The sequence below is a fragment of the Hyperolius riggenbachi genome, chromosome 4, assembly GCF_040937935.1.
Source record: "Hyperolius riggenbachi isolate aHypRig1 chromosome 4, aHypRig1.pri, whole genome shotgun sequence".
Classification (NCBI taxonomy): Eukaryota; Metazoa; Chordata; class Amphibia; order Anura; family Hyperoliidae; genus Hyperolius; species Hyperolius riggenbachi.
Genome location: NC_090649.1, coordinates 240,526,027 through 240,543,310, shown reverse-complemented (window position 1 = coordinate 240,543,310; position 17,284 = coordinate 240,526,027). Strand labels below are relative to the sequence as shown.

At 40.1% G+C, this 17,284-nt stretch overlaps 1 protein-coding gene and 1 long non-coding RNA gene across 4 annotated transcripts in view; one reads left to right on the top strand and one right to left on the bottom strand.

Annotated features, from left to right (window-relative positions):
• Window positions 1–17,284, top strand: part of FILIP1 (filamin A interacting protein 1) — a 236,118-nt gene that overhangs the window by 38,627 nt on the left and 180,207 nt on the right. The window lies entirely within an intron of this gene.
• LOC137570676 (uncharacterized) lies at window positions 3,683–16,252 on the bottom strand. Of its 2 annotated transcripts, XR_011031134.1 has the most exons (4): window positions 16,211–16,237; window positions 14,355–14,935; window positions 13,622–13,730; window positions 3,683–4,166 (listed from the first exon to the last, which is right to left on the bottom strand). It is a non-coding gene; the product is annotated as an uncharacterized lncRNA (long non-coding RNA). The 2 variants fall into 2 exon arrangements; XR_011031133.1 differs by lacking the exon at window positions 14,355–14,935 and having other exon boundaries at window positions 16,211–16,252.

The following is a 17,284-nucleotide window of genomic DNA, read 5'->3' as shown; positions in this document are numbered from 1 at the left end:
GTATCTAGGCTCTAGCAGCAACCGGGTTACAGGAACAAGATATAATATTTATTGTTGTTTTGACCAGAGGACATAAGAAAGAACTTCATGGATTTGAACTTGACGAATTGTGTTCTAGACAAGTTTGTGCTAACACTAACAAAGGGGAATAGTATATCTTCAAAATGAGGATATAAATTAGCTGCATTGTAATCTGACAAATGTGCAATATGACCAAATGAATGATTCCATAAAAGTAAAGGCATCTTGAGTCACCTACGAGTCTCAATTTATGTTTTGCTCTTGGGGATTCCATTAACCTATGGGTGACTCTATACCAGACTAGCTCTACTTTTCCTGATTTAGGGTAAAGTCCAATTCCTTCCAGCCACTAGAATTACATGGTTTGGATCCAGTTTTAACACATTCTGATTTCCATTATGCAAGCAATACTTTTGGAAGAATAATTGATTGCTTTGGCTTAAATATTGTCATCTGCTGTTGTTCCCCAGGAACATGTCGGCCATGTCTTCCTCACATTTCCTTTGTATACTCCATATGCATCATTTGGATGATCATGTGACTTTAACGTTTATATGCAAAAAAGAGAAGAAAGGACAGTGAAAATGACCTTTTATTGCAAAAAAAAGTTTAAAACACTTTACAAGGCACAAACCACATTGAAAAAGAGGGTCCATCAAGGCAGTGACCGGGCCAACAGCGGTTTCGCACTGAAGAAACGCTACATTGTGCCAGCACAAAATAGCTGTCAACTCTCTCACTCCCCACTGCCTTGTTGGGCCCTCTCTTTCCATGTGGTTTGTGCCTTGTAAAAGTGTTTTAAACTTTTTTTGTAATAAAAGGTAATGTTTAAATGGATTTGCTCTGCAGCTGTTTTTTTTATTGTTGATGACTTGAATATTTTTGTTTGTCTGCTTCTGGTGTAAAGAAAATAAAAAAATCTTCTCACATTATCTGGTAGCTGCCTATGGCCAGCCAAACAATACACAGAGGGCCATATGCAATTCATTTTTTCTCCTGAGTTTTCTCCTAGGAGATAATTTTTCATCTTCGATTTAAAATAACTTTTTATGAATTTGTAATGGAAAAAGTACCAAAAAGTAGGTGAAAAAGTACTATCAAAATTATTTTGAGTATTTTCTTGCTTGCTGATAGTTTAAAAGGTATTTTATTTACAAGTTGTGAAAATATCACCTTGGAGAAAACTAATGTGAAAAAGTGAATTGCATATGGGCCAGAGTGTCCACGTATTACTGTTTTGAGCCCTCTACGAAAATTCTCTTATTTGACTTAAAAGACATCCGAGGTGATAAGAAACTGATGAGATAAACAATTGTATCTATCCTCAGTCTCTTTTTAGGTATCCCACAGTTTTATTTTATATTTAAATCTAGTTTTTAAGTTGTTATTATTTCATTTTCTCTGCTCAATGACACCTTCATTGAAGTATCTCAGAGGTCAAATCTATGAATTATTTACCCTTTTTTTCCTCTTTCCTGCTCTCAGAAGCCATTTACTGACAGTAAAGTGTTTTATGGCTGTAATTACTTATCCGTGAGGGTTATGCTATAGTCTGACCCATTCCGACCCAGGCAGAAACTGTCACTTGCATAGCTGATGTTTAACTTTTTCAGGCAGAGAAAGAAAAAAAGGAACACAGCATAGTTATTTGTGTGCTTGGCACTGTACATACACTTGTCTATCTCATCATGTCACCTCAGTTGTCCTTTAAAGCAGCGTAAATGAAAGAATAAATGACAAGCTGAGAGGCTGTGGCAGCAGATTGGCTCAGTATCATCTTGCTGTTTAGAGACTGTGGTATTAGGACACAAACTGAGAATATTACATACCTCAGCACTGGACATCTGTGGAGATCAGGAAGGTGCCTAGGTCCTTCTGTGCAGGTACTTTAAAAAGTGACTTATTTCACATCAATTTATCAAAAACCTCCTACACAGGTACAATCAAGCTCTAAGGTTAAGGACCCACAAAGGACTGAGCAAACAGCTGAACTTGGGTTTGAGCTCTTTAAAGAAAATGTGTAGTAATTTGTTTATCTAAGCCTTAATATTTTTGCAGTAAAAGAAACACACTTTCTAAAGCAAATATTTTTTTCAAAACAGATAATAGAGAGAATTCAAATATATATATAGTACGTCACACTGTTAGTGCATCAGGATTTATTACATTAATATTTTTTATTACAAATGCACTAAAAACAAAGAGAATTCTCATACCCCTGCTAAATATAAAATATTGAACTGTTCTTAATTATTAAAACCTGTAATATTTAAACACACTGATAGTAAACTAGCTCCAAATAATGCTCATTGCTATTTGAAAATTTAGTTTAGTTTTCTAGTGTTCCTGCTACTTCAACGGTTCTATATTGTCTCTCAACATATTTTGAAAGCTTGTACAAACTTTGGTCACCGAAACTACAGTGACCAGACGTGTCAATTTACCCTGGACATGTCCCACAATTAGGGACCCTCATCCCAGATACAAATATGTCCCAGCCAATGTCCCAGGTGGGCTGCCAGATGGGCTGCCAGATAGGCCTCTAAATGGCCCAGCCGCTGGATTCTGTGGCCCCACAATTGGCTTCTGTGCTCAATGCCCGCCTCTTATAAAACATTCAGAGACATAACGGGGGCAGAAGGGGCCACTCTGACTACCCATCTTTCTTCTTTTGGGTCTCCCACTAAATTTGTGAGCTCACACTGCTTAATTACATGTGAGGGTTGGGGGGTGCAATGCTTGAAGTGAACCCATAAGGAGAAATAGGGTAAAAGTTACTTACCTTAGTAGAGGGAAACCTTTGGATAATCCAGAGGCTTCCAGAATTATCCTCAAACCCACCGTTCCTGTGCAAGGGCCCTCTATGCATATTTGACAAGCGCTTTTCGTATTTGTTCTTGTGGCCGCACTCCTGTTTGTGTACAGGTGCTAATGTACTGTGCATGAGCAAGTATAGTCTGCACCTATGCAGTAGCATGAAGCCTCTTGTGCATGAGCAACTTTGTGGTACTGTGAAGGTATAGATCATACTTGTGCATGCAGATAATGTCTCACAAACTGATTTGTGAATGTTTTCTTTATTGTGTTGTGAATTTATTAGGATGGCTGTAATTCTGCACTGTAAAAATGATATGTATCACAAGCTGATCTCTTTCTTTATATTTTGTGTTGGTAAGTAATATAATATCCCATGTTCACTTCCTGACATTGGCCTGCCGACACCCTCTATTGCCAACTTCACCCCCCACTACAGCCCTGAAAATCTGTACCTGAACAGATCATTTGTTATAGTTTTGGGCCTGAGTATTGGAATCCCCCGACACCCGCAGATGGGACATGCTCGAAAACTATGCCTGACTGCATTTCGTATTTCCCATTGCAGGCCACTCCACTTGAGAACAGTGTGTTTAGCAAATAGCCAGGCATGATGTTTGTGCTGGGAAAAGTCACACAAAACAATCAGGAATGATAATTTTAGGTGACTATCATTGTAGGTGAGGTGTGTACTGTAATAGTGCTTTTTAGCCTTTATCAGATGCAGCATTTGAAGAAACACTGACAATGGATACTAATGAGTCATTTTTATTGTAAGTAATATGAGGTACAAGCTTACACTGTAAAATGATTGAGCAGAGTCTGATTTTAAATAATTTTAGGCATATTTAAGTACACAAACATTTTAAACTTCAGAATACTATGTAAGGCATGCTGTCAGTTTATTTTAATTTTTTTTTAATGAATGAAAGCTACATTTTTACAAATAGCTTTGCAAAAATGATGGATAACAGATATGGTAGACTGATATGACATGATATACTGACTATGAAATGATGTTCCTCTGATTCTCTTGGAAGTGGATGTTATAATTTCCAAGAGTTTGGATTCACATTGAAGCTCGGCATGACATATGTCATTCTCCTGTGATCATATATCCACCCCTTATTGCGGTGCATGCTTTTCCATTCTGAGTTACACATTTGTTTTAACAGACCTTCTTGCAGCAGTCAGCTTATACTGACATCTGTCTCCTGGTTTTTGTGTTTCTATTCCTGTGACCAGAGAGGCCTGAGAATCTGCACTCCCACTAACAAGTGTCCAGCCTGAGAAATAACTCATGCGATACAAGGATGCCTTCCTCTTTGTCCCTGAGCAAAACACAAGATAAAAATAGCAAATAGTTGAAATTCAGTTCAGCTTATTTTGCATTTATTATATCTAATCATTTCAGAGTACATTGTGCGATAGGCAAGGACATCACATTGTGTCTGATGGGCACATTAATGCTCTGCATAACAGTGCATTCTGACAACACACTACCACATGCATTTCAGTGTAAAATGCCGCTCTGTCCCATTTTTGTAAAACATCGACAACCTGCTTTGCAGACCAATGTGGCAGCATCATGTTTGCCCAGCAGAATGAAGCCGATCATGCATGGGTTTTTTCCTTTGTGCATGAATGCTAGATTCTTCTTTTGGGCATGCACAGACATTTTCTTGTGCATACCTAGTCGGGATGCACTCGTCAACAAGGGTAACTTATTCGACTTGCTCAAGTTGAATATCTTTAAAGGGACCATCCAGAAATCTCCCACTACTGAGGTAACAATCTAAATTTTTAAAATAGATACAGTAATTTATAAAAGTTGCTTCCAAACTGTACTGAAACAGGTGATGGCAGACCTGGATTTACCATAAGGCACTGTAGGCATGTGCCTACAGGCACCTGATATTGGAGAGGCAGCTCACTCCCCTCCCCAAGTTCCTCCCTCCTGCCTTACCTATGCAGAGTCCCGAGCAGAGTGTAAATGAGAGGTTACTCACCCGGGTCTCAGCATTCCACTGACCAGATCGCCCTTCAGTCGGGTGCACCTCCAGCTACCTAATACTTGGGGGCACTTCTAGCTACTTAATACTGAGGATAGCTCTAGCTATATAATACTAAGGGGCACACTCTGGCTACATAATACTAAGTGGTACCTGTAGCTACCTATGACGCACAAGGGAAGTAAGGGAGATGTGACAGCTGGGCCACCCAGCACACTTGCAGTGCAGTATGTTAGGGGTTTGTATGTTCATGGAGGGAGAAGTCTAGGGTTCCCGAACATCTGTGCCTATAGGCTCCTGTGATTTAAATCTGGGCCTGGCTGGTGGTGATCCTTTATTATTATAATCATTATTCTGGGTTATTTTTCCCCTCAACTTTTAATGCTATTTCATTTATTATTGACATATTGCATCTCGCAAATACAGCTGAAAAAGTGCAATAAAATATGAATATTTTTAAGGAGGGTGATTCTTTTCTCTACCTGCTGAATATAGTGCAGATCCAACTTAGAACTCACTTTTTTTGTTTAATTTCGCTGTAATGGTTAACAATTTAAATCTGTTAAACGAAGCTTGTACCATTGGTGAGGCTATAATGTATGCTAGTGCCAATAAGGAAAGCACTCTCAATTGTCTGATCTCTCCTCTTCTCCTTCCCTGACTAAAGTTTACAGTATTACAGGTCACTCCAAAAGAGCAACAGCTTTGACCAATGTGAAGCTGTATTTCTTTCCTAACTGACCAGTCTAATGAAGGACATATGAGCCTCTTATTTTTATTTTTGAACTTGAGTGTAGCCAGATAGTTTGTCAGCACACTCAAGTAGCAGAGACTCTGAAGCCAAAATATCCCAGGACAACCACCAAGAAATTTTTAGAGAGCCAACTTACAAGCTTTTGTGTTCTCACTTCTGTGGTAGGAACGAAGTCATTTTATCTTGGTCTTATTAGAAACTAAATTGAAATAACTTGGCATAGTCATTGTCATAAACAAAGTCATAGTCATAGCTTAGTAAAGGTGAAACTATAATAAGAAAGTTAAAGGTCATTATCACACTCCCCCTAGTGGCTGGATCGCTCAATGCCTTACAATTTATTTCAACCCAAAGGATATCTAAACTCGTGGATGCAATCAGTGCACTGAATCCACTGGAATTTGGCAGCAGACCGGCTAGGAGGAAGCGTGTGAGCTACAAAAATACAAAACTACAATATTTCAGGGTACAGAGCTGCCACCACCCCTTTTTTTTACCGGAGAAGGGAAACCCATTCTGACTATTTTAAACCTGCAAATAAGGATTGTTAGAACACTTTACTCTGGCTATAAGCGTAACATACTTCCGGGTAGCGAATCTCAGGAAGCTAGGATTCTTTCTGCTTGGCTGGAAAGCAGATTGCAGCTGAGACAAACAATTTTATTATAAATGCAATAAAAATTATTAATATATACAGAATATCATTAAAAGTAACAATTATAGAGAAGAGTAGCCACAGTGGAAATAAAAGGAATATAAAAAGGAGGAAACTGAATACATAAAGGTTTTGGAGTAATATGTCCTTTTTTGTGGAAGGAAATGGCAAAGTCCTTTGTTTCCGAACACATGGAAAGTTCTTTTGTTTCAGTATAAAAGTTTGAACAAGATGTCAGCCAGCTTTGTCCTCATGCTAGCTGCTTGCAATCCTTGAACAATGGTAAGATGGATTACTGGGGTGGAGTTTTAGCCTGTTCCTTTTGAATAATCCAGCTTTTAGGAAGGGATCTCAGAGTCAGTTCCTGGACTGGACTGGACTGGGCATTATTGTATTTTGGGTGGGAAGCATAAGTCCAACCAATATATGACATTTTCACTGCAAAACACACAATTTGCTCACTTCCAGCTAAAGCACTTTCCTACCTTTATTTGGTCAGCAGGTGCCAGTCAGCCAATTAGGTGTACTGTCATACACCATTTGCCTGCCGTACCAAATCTAGCAGGAATTGCATAAATTAGGTAGCATTCAGGTGGGAGGCTTTGGATGGACGTAATCGTAGATTACATCTTTTACAGGGACCCCCCATGTAGGCACAACCTCCACACGGTTCCCTCTCTAACCATTCACCTGTCAACAGCATCCTGGAAGCTGCAAAAAATAAATTTAAAATCACAAACATTGGTTCACATGACAGCTGGGGGCCCCAGTCTCTCTCACTGGCTGGGCCCCCCAAACTACCATGCGATACCCAGAGGGAAGTGAAGGTGGGCCCTGGACCTCTCACCCCCAGGGAATTCACCCTTACTGCCTCTGAACTGAACACTAACTGCAAAAATATGAAATTTTCCATATTTCAGCCCGCACTTCTCGCACACAAATACTAATCACATATTCATAACCCTCAAGAAATAGACATCAAACCAGGGGCGTAACAATAGATCCTGTAACGGATGCAGCTGCAGGGGGGCCCAGAAGCTGCAGGGGGCCCCATGGGGGGGAGTTTGTTTTCCCTGTCCTGAGAGACAATTAAGGGCATGGAGAGAAAAACCTTTCAGCTCTCTGCACAATTATTTTAATGACTACATCTTCTCAGCCACTTATAAGGAATCATACTTAGTTTTGCAGATAAAAGATTTGTAGACAGTCCCTATTCAGTGTTCAGCAGGGTCTTGTGTACAGCCCCCAACCTCTATACCCCTCCCCAAGTTCTGTGTACTGTATTGATGCTGGAGAAATCTGCAGAGCCAGTTCTGCTCCATCAGAGATGAGCAGAGTAAGTGTAATAAGAAGCTGAGGCTGGGAGCACACTCATCTGTCAGTTTTCTATAGGCATTTTCTGCAAAACATGCGTGTCTGTATGTGTGAAAACATGCACGTTTTATCACAGAAGCTAATGTAATTGCTAGACAAAATATGTGCAGTGCTTTACTGCTGTTTGTTTTTATCTGCATGGGGAAAACACATGCAAGAGTGCACTAGCCACTTGATTAACATTCTCAGTTTACCTGTGCAGAAAGCAGGGGGGGGGGGGGGGGGTATGGAGAGGGGGCCCCATCCAAAATTTCACAGGGGGGCCCAGTGATTTCTAGTTACGCCCCTGCATCGAACTGAAATTAGACATGGGTGGTGTAAGATGTTCTGGTACTGAGAAGCTGAATCACGTGGGCGCTGGGTATGTCAGCGGCATGAATGTAACATCAAAATACTCAGCGGATCCTGACCAACAAAATTATATAATTTTCATACCTATCATATGTACAGTATCTTTTAAACAGGCACAAATCATACAACACATTCATTTTCAATATGCTCCCAGCGGCGCCAGCCTGTCTAAAGGGGCCCATACACTCAGCCGATTTTTGGCCGATAAATCAATCAAAATCGATCGATCGATTGGTCGATTGCAAATCGATTGACCAATCGACCGATTTGCGGCCGATTTAGATTGATTTCGATCGACTTCAATCGATCTGGCAGGCTGGAAAATCTAGGTCGATCTGTTGAGATTGCTTATCATTTTGCATTGGCCCTAATAGAAATCTGATGGCAAAAAAATGCCATCAGATCGATTTTCAATAGATTTCAAACTGAAATCTATTGGAAATCTGTTCCTAGTAAAAAATGTTCCTAAACACATCAGATAGATCAGAAATCTATCTGCTGATCTATCTGCTGCTAATCTAACGATTGTATGGCCACCTTAAAGAGACTCTGTAACAAAATGTTGAGCCTTATTTCTTCTATCCTATAAGTTCCTATAGCTGTTCTAATGTGCTCTGTCTTACTGCAGCCTTTCCTAGTTGCACAGTGGCTGTGTTATCTCTGTTATATGATCTAATATTCTCTCCTCTGTCGGGTCTGTTGGGCTCAGGCAGTCAGGCTGGAATGTGCTGTGCTGCTTGTGATTGAAAAGAAGCTATACACACCCTCTCCAGGCCCCCTGCACACTCTGTATGACTCACACACTGAGCTACTCTCAGCCTATCACTTGCTATGTCTTTTGTTTGTAAACACTGCATAAAAATGGCAATTACAAGCCAGGATTGCAGCAGGGAGTGGCAGAAACAGCACAGAGGGGCCCAGGAGAACATAATGAATAGAATTGTATGCTTTTTATTGTAAGAATTTTACAGTACAGATTCTCTTTAAGACACTAGTTTCTGACTAGGCCCTCCTGCTGTTTATTTCCTAACTCCTATAGCAGGACAAGCCAAATGCTACTGCTCAGATGGAAGTCACACTTAACTGAGAAGTTAAGGGGCCCATACACTCAGCCGATTTTTGGCCACCTTAAGACACTAGTTTCTGACTAGGGCCTCATGCTGTTTATTTCCTGACTCCTATAGCAGGACAAGCCAAATGCTACTGCTCAGATGGAAGTCACACTTAACTGAGAAGTTCTTTTGTACCGGTTAATTGGACACAAACATTGTGCAGGAGGACAAATGTACTCCCATGAATAGAGTCTTTGCTATCTGCTAAAATAGACAGAACCTAGAGAACCCTGGGACTCCTGTCTCTAGATATACAATCGAAATTGGAAACAATCAGAAAACTGGTTGATTGCGTTTCTTCCCAAATCAATTGCGTTTCCTCATGGATCGTCTGTGACAGTCATATAAAACTAACGTCTTGTTCGTCATATGCAAAAGCATGTAGGTTTTTTGAGGTAGCAATTTTTTTTATGTGAAACAATTATTTTGGGGTAGTGGTCCTTTAAAATTATGAAAATGTATTTAATAAAGGCATTTTTTCCAGTCCACATAGCAATAAAGAAAGGGGCAATGGAGCTCTGTTTTGCAATGTGAGAATAATAACTTGTACAAGTTTGTCAGAGAGACTGATTGTAGGTCACAGATCTTACATGTTCCTTCAAATGCATAAACACCAAAGACGAGGAAAATGAAAAGATAAATATATGTGATGACATTTGTTGTGCAGAAGAAACTTTCCTGAAAACACTGTATTTTTACAGCTGTGGTCTCACGTGTAACTTTTTCCTGTATTGTGTATAAAAGAAAAGTAATGTTTGATTAATACATTGCTACAAAAGCATGAAGGATTTCATGGCTGACTGAAACCTATAGAAAGCTGAATATGGCAGTGTTCCAAATATGCACGTTACCCACACAACAACATGGTTTTTGTGCATATGGATTATGGTATATATATTGTGAGACAAATACTAGGTGAATGAAACCAGGAACGGAATTATTTTAGTTTGATTTTTTATTTATCTAAGGGGCAAAGCCATTGAAATGGCATATAACCTATGTAAAAATCCCACCGGGGGATACAATAAAATTCCTTTTTAATAGATTACACAATAAATCTGAAAACCTTTTTAAAAAGGAGGCCATCTTGATCAATGTTTGATCGTTTTGTCAGTCAAACACTAATCGGAAAAGGCATGCCCCACTGGATTGATCTGGAGACAATTGAAAGTGAACCTAAACCGAGTAAAATTATTTAAAATAAACATATGACGTACCTGCAAATAAACATTACACATTTTCCTCCCTGATAGTTCCCCTCAGAAGCTCACCATTATCTTCTAACAATGGTTCCTTCCAGTTCTGACTAGATCTAGACTCTGGAAGCTGAGGCCCTTTCTCACCATATCAGTTGGTGTTAGTTACAAATGAAAGGACAACTGGAATGCAAGGTAATTTCCATGTTTCCCTGTGGCTCAAGTGATATTACTGGTTAATGGAGTGCTGACCCAGAAGCTGTTACGGGGTCATCACCGTTTTTATAATGGAGGATGGAGAATTTCATTGATTACAGTGAACACACAGAATTTAACAGCGTAGAAAGATTAATGAGTAGACTACACAGGAGGTAAGTATGTTTATTTGGATTTAAATTTTTCAGTTCAGGTTTGCTTTAATGCCAACCTGTATTAACAAAAAAAAGAAGAAGAAACCGATACTTACCTAAGTAGGGGGAAGCTTCTGTATGGTGCAGAAGCTTCCCATGGCCTTCCCGATCACACTGCTGCTTCTACTTTGGGGCCAGGCCACTCTTATCTTAGTGTATAATTACAGCTGTACTGTGCATGTGTTAGATTTTCCCAAGAGTTGGTATCCTGCCAAAATCACCCCAAGGACAAAACTACCCATGAAAACATCCTAAGAACTGCAGTCCTATTCAGCCTTAGCTAAAGTAAGTGTTCAATAAGAGAGATACTAGGCAAAAGTGACATTTTGGAGAGAAAAGCAAGACAACCCCTCATGCTATCCAAGCATCTGAGGACATATCAATCAAATACATAATTCCACAGAATAAAAAAAGGTGTAAAGGTGTGCAGATGACTTTCTATTTCAAAATACACACTTTTAATGATTTGTTTTGGAACTATCATTGTACAGACATGATGTTTGGCTTGAAACCAAGTAAAAGGTTTTGCTCAATATAGAAGTGAAGAGAAGACTTGATTGACTCACCAGACTTTCCTTTGAAAAATAGGCATCAAGGACAGTGATCTGATTGGCCAAACCATTTCTACGGGCATACATGTAAAAAGGGTAAATTTTGGTGTGCGGTAAAGCCGCTAGTAGAATATAGGCGACACTGCCTATATTCTACTGAGGTTTTTATCTCCTACACTAATCCTACACCTAGCCACTCTTAGATCTAGTCCCTACCGTAAATTCTACGCCTTACACTACCCACTCTGTTTAACATAAATATGGGCTTCTGCTATTGCCTGCAGCTAAATGATACACTGTGCGCCGCTGCAGCCTCAATTAACATTGCAGTCTATGTTGGCGCCAAACTCACCTGACTCGTTTTAGGAAGGCCAGTGATGTTGGGGGACAACCATGCAAATTTTAGATTTCCATTGAAAATGATCATGACTGATCGTTTTGCCAAAGAAAAATGTAAGTGAGTGTGTAGTTTTAGATGTGGAAACTATTACTGAAAACAGCATTTATTCTCCAGTGTAACCAGAAAATACTGCATGGCCAACTCTTTATAATCTGAAACGTCAAAATAACTATGCAGAAAGACAATGATGCGAAATGCAACTGCAAGAGTATATGTGAGCGGTGGAAGTTAAAAAGAAGATGAACTTTTGGATTAACCTAGCTGATGTCCTGACTTGAACCCAAAAGAAGAGAGACAGAAATCAATCTGTATTACATTATCTGTTGCCCTGACCTGATTCACTAAACCTCACTCCCAAGTATTTCCTCAAAAGCCTTATCAAGAAAACACATTTGGGATTCATTTGGGAGAACTTCTTTTGATTCGTTTTTATCTTGCTGAGACTGAAAAGTAATTTTCTTGCTAGGGTGTGTACATGGGCATGGCTCCTGTGAGAAACTCAGAAGGGTTTACTGGACCAGGGTATCTTCAGAATCTTTCTAATAGATGCAAAATAAGGTATTTATAAGGCTGAAATTACGTTTCGCTTTATCGTGACAGACTGTACAAATATATAACTGTCAACAGCAGTTTTTCTACACATAACTTTATTTTTTCTATATAACGCAAATCCTGAACACACGTCAGTGAAATTATTCCTGTTGTATTTTAATTTGGGAATTTTAGGCATAACAGAATGGTGAGAAGTTCACAGAGATGTTATCTGACCATATTACAAATGTAGCCTGTCGGTGAGAGTTGATGAATAGAAATAGTTGTCCTCCTTTATTATATCATGAGTGAAATAATATTAGTAGGATGTGTGCCACAGCTGCGGCATTTCACCTCTAGTTCCACATTTCACATAATCAGGCTCATCAGTATTAATAATTATATATGTCCTATGAACTCCCAAAATAAATCTTATGTTCCTGGAGCTTTTCACCACACATGCGAGTTCCCGCTATCTTGGGCTTGAGTTAGTGTGATTTGAATTTCCACCAAACACTTCATTTGTTTGGCATTCGTTTTTAACAGTAATCCCATAATTCCCAGTACATCAAAACTGTCAGGGATCCATTCCTTGTGGGTTCAGAACTCAAAGCTGGTTTCCATACTTTTGTATGTGCCCTGTGTCTTCTGAAAGGGCCATGTTCTATTTTGGTTTATGAATTTTTGTATTTTAGACTCATCTTGAAATATGTTGCAGATAATGTTGTTTAAATAAAGATTAAAAATGTGGAGTTTCCATTATTGAAATGTCTACTGGTAGGACCGGGGTTAATTGGCTCTCAGGATTAGATGTAATAATGTTGGCTCAGTTAGGAAAAATCTGTCTTGAAACACTTTGTGGACAATGTAGTTATAAATCATAATTGCAGGGAAACTTAGTATTACGTGAACCCCCCCATCCCCTAAACATCCATATGTTACTAACGATAATTGTGAAAAATAAATACAGATACCTTATTTCTATGCTTCATTTGGGTATGATGCTATAGCTCTGCACTTCTTAATGATCAGCTTCTCAGGTTTTATCTTTTATAAGTGCAAGCACTGAACTGATAAGCTTTGTCTGAGTTTTATATTTCTTCTAATTTCAAAATAAAAACAGTGTTCTTTGGAGCATAACGTTAAAGGAAATGACAAAACATCAAAATAAGAGAAATTATGGTGCCATTGCAGAACTTGAATACTGTTATTCAAAGAAACGATGTCCCCTGTTCACTCTTAGGGGTCCCACCAATTATACAATCTTAGCAAATGTATGTAATAGATGGTAAATTGAATGAATACACCATGAACAAATACTTCAGGTCGTCCCTCATATTACGTAAAAGTGGCAAGATTGCACAATCAGGATTGACTCATTACTGGGCACCTTTAAACAAAATAGCAATAATGTTTTGACTAAAGAAAGTTCAAGGACACCTTAAATGGGAGGGAGTTGCAAGCTGCCATATTTGTTTCCTTTTAACCAATATCAGTTGTCTTGTATCCTGCTGATCTCTTTGGCTGCAGTAGTATCTGAATCACACACCTGTAAAACAAGCATGGGGTTAATCCGGTCAGACTTCAGTCAGAAACATCTATCTACCTATATGCGTATACTATGTTTCTAATTCACAGATATGTTGTATGTTCACTTGCAAGCAGTATTAGATAGCTGCATACAGGATGTATCTACAGTATGTCTTGCTTTTACAAACGTGTGCGATAATTGTTTTATTTCTAATGCTTAGAATTTGGTGGAATAATGCCAATTTTTAGGTATTTTGGCATGTTCTCCACCAGTTCTCCACATTGCTGTTGGGTAGCTTCATACCACACTTTCTGCAAGAAAGAAAATCAAACAGCTCAGCTTTGCTTGGCTCTTTGTGACCAGCCTTTTGTTGTCATTCAAGAGGTTTACAGTAAGGTTTAAATCTGGAGATTTGGTTTTTCAAGACAGACTCTCGCTTTGGTGATCCTCTATCCTGGCCTGGCCGTGTAGCATGGGGCATTACCCTGCTGGAAACACCAATCCTCTGAGTAAGGGAGCACATTCTCAGCAGAAGAAATGAAATGTTTTTCTAGGATAACGCTGTCTGGGGCTTGATTCATGCATCCTTCACATAGATTAATTTGCCCAATTCCAACCTTGCACCCCCAGATAATCACTGACCCTCCTCCATATTTTACAGTTATTGTGAGACACTGTGGGTTGTGGGCTTCTCCAGGTCTTCCTCTAACCATAATACAACCAGGTGTTGGGCACTGGTGAAAATGGGACTCATCAAAGTAGACAACCTTACTCCAATCCTCTACAGTCCAATTTACGTGGTCTTTAGCAAACCTCAGCCTGACTCTTCTTTGCTTCTTACTGACAAAGGGGTTTTGCATGACTTCAGCCCTGCTTGCAGGAGCTTGTTTCAAACTGTTCTTGCTGCACACTTCACCCCAGTCTCAGGTTTGCCACTCTGTTTGAAAGTCACTTGGTGTCAGCCTATGGTTCTAGAGTGACATTCGAAAGATTTTGTGATTCATTGCCCTCTGACAGGTTGTAGCTTTGTTTTTCCCATTGTCTGTTGACTTTGTTCTTGTGTACTGCTGTCCACTATGCACGGTGGCGTAGTGGATGGCATTCTTGCCTTGCAGCACTGGGTCCTGGTTCGAATCCCAGCCAGGACATTATCTGCACAGAGTTTGTATGTTCTCCTTGTGTCTGCGTGAGCTTAGTCTGGGCACTCCGGTTTCCTCCCACATCTGAAAAATAAGTTACTTGGCTCCCCCCTAAAATTGGCTCTAGACTATGAAGGACATATGACTATGGAAAGAATTAGATTGTGAGCCCCTTTGAGGGACAGTCAGTGACAGGACTATATATTTTGTACAGCGCTGCTGAAGATGATGGTGCTATATACATACTAAATAATAATAACCTGATGCTCACTTTATTCTTATGCCAGTAAAGCCGGCATTGTGTCTTTCTTTTTCTCACACAAAATCTTTCTTTTCATCTGTTTTGGCAGTAGTAATTTTTTACATTTACAGTTACCAATAATTGTAGATGTACTTCTAGTAGTGTTTTGCCATCCAACATGCTGATAAATCTTTGCAACACTGAGTAATTATTAGTCTGTGTTTCAATAGAAATTCTCTCTGAGAATATAAGAACACTGTAATTGGCCTCAGTCTGGCTCACTAAGACAGACTGATCTCTCCTCTTGAATTGTTCTCAATAATACATTTGCCCTTATAACTATAGAGGAAAAGAGCTAATTCAATGCTTAAAAACTGACAAGTTTTATCTGATCATTTCTGCAGCAGTGCATTGCAAAAAAAACTTTCTGTTAACCACTTGCCGACCGCACACTCATACCGTGCGGCGGCAAAGTGGTAGCTGGAGGACCAGCGACGCAACTGTGCGTCGCCAGGTGCCTCCCTAATTAATCAGGAAAGGCCGCTCGCGCGAGCGGCCGTTTCCTGTTAGATCACGGGGCGGGTCTTCGTGAATAGCCTGCGAGCCGCTGATTGCGGCTCGCAGACTAAATGTAAACGTAGGAGACATCTGTCTCCTTTGTTTACATTGTACGGTGCTGCTGCGCAGCAGCGCCGTAAGGCAGATCGGCGATCCCCGGCCAATGAGCGGCCGGGGATCGCCGCCATGTGACAGGGGACAGCCTGTCACTGGCTGCACAGGACGGATAGCGTCCTGTGCAGCCCCGATCACCGGGGATGAGCAGGTAGGAGAGGGAGGGGGGAATTTCGCCGCGGAGGGGGGCTTTGAGGTGCCCTCCCCACAACATGCCTGCCCACCGGAGCGATCAGACCCCCCCTGCACATCATCCCCATAGGGGGGGAAAAAGGGGGGCGATCTGATCGCTTTGCATGAAACATGATCTGTGCTGGGGGCTGCAGAGCCCACCCAGCACAGATCACAAAAAATAACGCTGGTCCTTAAGGGGGGGTAAAGGGTGGGTCCTCAAGTGGTTAAAATACATAGATGTGAACAGACCCATAGGTAAACATGGACATTACCTTCACCTGGGCTGCACATCAGTCGTCCGTTCAGTTATAACTGACAGCAACTGATTCAATGTAAACCAGCCTTTAGGACTGGTTCAACACTTAGTAACTGATATGCTTTAACTGATCAGTTGTTCTGTAGCAGTGCATAGTGACAAAGCTTTCAATTAAAATGCTCATGATGTGAATTGGGGGTATAGCAATAGCCATAGCAGACAGAGCAGCTGCTATAGGGCCCCGGAGCAGAGGAGGCCCAGCTGGTACTTGATGTATTCACTATTAACTTGCTTGTTTTCATTTACCCTCACACTATCTCAGTGCCCATGGACTATGTTCAGTGTAGATTGCATGGGAATGTAAATCGCCAAATCAACTTATATCTATAGCGTAGCGGCAGGTGGCATTGCTTAAGATTGCCTGCCTCTGATGACCCCATGAAAGTTGTGCTATGGGGCCCCATAATCTCTAGCTATGCCACTGATGTGAACTGACCCATAGGAAAAAAATGTACATTACTTTCACCTGGGCTGCAAATCAGCCGTCCGCTCAGTTATAACTGACAGCAACTGATTCAGTATAAACCAGCAACAGTGTGTGTTGGCTACAAGATCCAAGATTTGTTCATACATTAGTCTCAATGCTGTTTGTACTGTACAATATTTATGAATGTTGACCATCTGTGCAACATTACCAGTAGACAAAGAACAATATATAGATATATTTTATCTCTGAGATAATACATTAATAGCTACCAGACTTATACACCAACAATGCAATGATTATTATGTGAACGTCCTCTGTTCATTGTAACATTTTTACATATGTTAGAATTGCATGAAAATTCATTATAGTAAATTGAATTAATCACTCATTACTCTATCTTGCAAAGTTTAAATTGAATCAATATGTGATTGTGAATTACTGGTGCTTGACGTCATCAGCGCTGTAAGGCTTCTGCCAGTATCATTTATTTGGCCAAAAGATTGCTGAGAAAAATGCTCTGTTTCCCAGACACTCATGAGTAATATTTAGTGAGGGAAGCACACAGATTTCTTTCATTTTATTCCTCATTTACTATTGTAATTT